The following is a 2,500-nucleotide window of genomic DNA, read 5'->3' as shown; positions in this document are numbered from 1 at the left end:
AGTTATTTATAAATGACGTTCGTGATGTATATATTAACTGTTTCAGACGCAATTTTTGTTTTACAGAATGCTTGAAATGTTCATTGTTTTTATGCGTTATGTTCAATTTTTTTAAGCTGTTTTGGTGTTCATTAAAGTGTACGTGCGTGCGTGAGAGGGAGAGAAAAAAAAATTGTTCGTGCACCTGTATGTGCACGTGTGCTGTGCATTATTATTATTATTATTATTATATTATATATGTATATATATATATATATATATATATATATATATATATATATATATATATATATATATATAATATTATGCACTTGAAATTTCATCAGTTTGGTTTACAAATTTATTTATTTATTTATTTATTTATTTATTTATTTATTTATTTATTTTCTCGGCTTGTAACCTCATCCGTTGGTGGGTTCATGCCTCAGTTTTGGAGCATCTAATTGCAATTTTTTGCTTTCCTTGGATAAACAACTAGCACACTGATGCACCCTGATAGTTTTATTGTTATTTATGGTGTTGATACAGAGTTGAAGTAAGAAACTGGTGATCGAAATAGTCTGGACTTTCTTTTTATGGAGGCCAACAAAAAATATACTGGCGAAAATGCTGCCACATTTTTAAGAAGCCAATCTCAATTCATTTTTTGAGTACTAAATACTGGAAGTCTTGGTGGTACTTTAAAAATTTACTCGCCCACCTTGTCATGTGTTTGGCAATAACTCAAACGTGACCTTACTATAGCCACTTTCACTATTTCTAGCTTCTTTGGTACCAAAGGATGTGTGTATGTAACCTTGTGTATGACCTTTTTTTCATAATTGCATGATGTGCCTTTGTAGATGTAGGTAATGTGTGATTATTGTACACAATATGGTGTTCAGCAAATGTGTAATTGTTCTGCATGAATTAGTTATAAGTCTAATATTCAAATTTAAGTATTTTTAATTGGTTACGTGACAATGTCAGTTTTATTTTACATTAAGTTCTTAAAAGCTTCATAATATACACACGATGGCCACTCAAGGAAAGATGATTGGTGTCACGCTTGCCAATCTCGTTTCTGTGAAGAGGGCAACTTTCATCTTTTTACCTATCTTATACCGTGATGCATCCCATCAGTGTGCCAGTGTGTTAGGACTTTTCTTGTACCTTGGCTTTCTCTCTCTCTCTCTCTCTCTCTCTCTCTCTCTCTCTCTCTCTCTCTCTCTCTCTCTCTCTCTCTCTCTCTCTCTCTCTCTCCCACCATAAATCTAATTGTGATAAAGGGTATATTAATACTAATGTTTTATGTAATATAACAAATAATAAGTAATAACCACACTACAATAATTAAAAAGATAAAAAGTCCGTTTCATAAAAGTACAATGCAGTGGGAGAGAAACCTGGCGGTGCAGCTGGAGGGAGGAGGTCCAAGCAATAAGACGGAGGATGTGTTCAGTGAGTGAAAACCTTTATTTAGGGAACTTGTTTGAAGGACGTCTTACATTAGGCATATTCGCTGTGGCAAGGAAAGTTGCAGAAGGTAAAGTATGTTGATAACGCACCCCAATCATTCAGGGCGCCACCACTCCATGAAACTGGTATTTGCTGGTAGATCAAGGCAAATTGTTTACGGGGTTGAGCATGGCTGTCTGCCGGCCCGTCTCCACTGCGGTACTGGGTTTTTGGCGCACTCCCACATGAGCTCACAGCACGGAACCGTTGCCTTGTGCTGCGGCTCTCTCTCTCTCTCTCTCTCTCTCTCTCTCTCTCTCTCTCTCTCTCTCTCTCTCTCTCTCTCTCTCTCTCTCTCTCTCTCTCTCTCTCTCTCTCTCTCTCTCTCTCTCTCTCTCTCTCTCTCTCTCTCTTTACACACACACACACACACACACACACACACACACACACACACACACACCCGGTAGCTCAGTGGTTAGAGCGCTGGCTTCACAAGCCAGAGGACCGGGGTTCAATTCCCCGGCCGGGTGGAGATATTTGGGTGTGTCTCCTTTCACGTGTAGCCCCTGTTCACCTAGCAGTGAGTAGGTACGGGATGTAAATCGAGGGGTTGTGACCTTGTTGTTCCGGTGTGTGGTGTGTGTCTGGTCTCAGGCCTATCCGAAGATCGGAAATAATGAGCTCTGAGCTCGTTCCGTAGGGTAACGTCTGGCTGTCTCGTCAAAGACTGCAGCAGATCAAACAGTGAAACACACACACACACACACACACACACACACACACACACACACACACACACACACACACACACACACGTAGTGGTTAGCACGCTCGGCTGACAACCGAGAAGGTCCGGGTTCGAGTTCCGGAAAGCGGCGAGGCAAGTGGGCAAGCCTCTTAATGTGTAGCCCCTGTTTACCGAGGAGCTAGTAGCTAGTAGCTACGCTTTCCCGGTGTGTGGAGTGTGTTGTGGTCTCAGTCCTACTCGAAGATTGGTCTATGAGCTCTGAGCTCGCTCCGTAATGGGGGAGGCTGGCTGGGTGACCAGTAGCTGACCGTG

General features: G+C 41.4%; 1 protein-coding gene across 4 annotated transcripts in view; it reads left to right on the top strand.

The window, feature by feature from the left end:
• LOC123517645 (calmodulin) overlaps positions 1-2,500 on the top strand; it is a 32,217-nt gene that overhangs the window by 4,484 nt on the left and 25,233 nt on the right. The gene's annotated exons all lie outside the window — the stretch shown is intronic.

This window comes from Portunus trituberculatus, chromosome 42 (genome assembly GCF_017591435.1).
Source record: "Portunus trituberculatus isolate SZX2019 chromosome 42, ASM1759143v1, whole genome shotgun sequence".
Classification (NCBI taxonomy): domain Eukaryota; kingdom Metazoa; phylum Arthropoda; class Malacostraca; order Decapoda; family Portunidae; genus Portunus; species Portunus trituberculatus.
The sequence above is the reverse complement of the archived record's forward strand: the minus strand, read 5'-3'. Positions and strand labels throughout refer to the sequence as shown.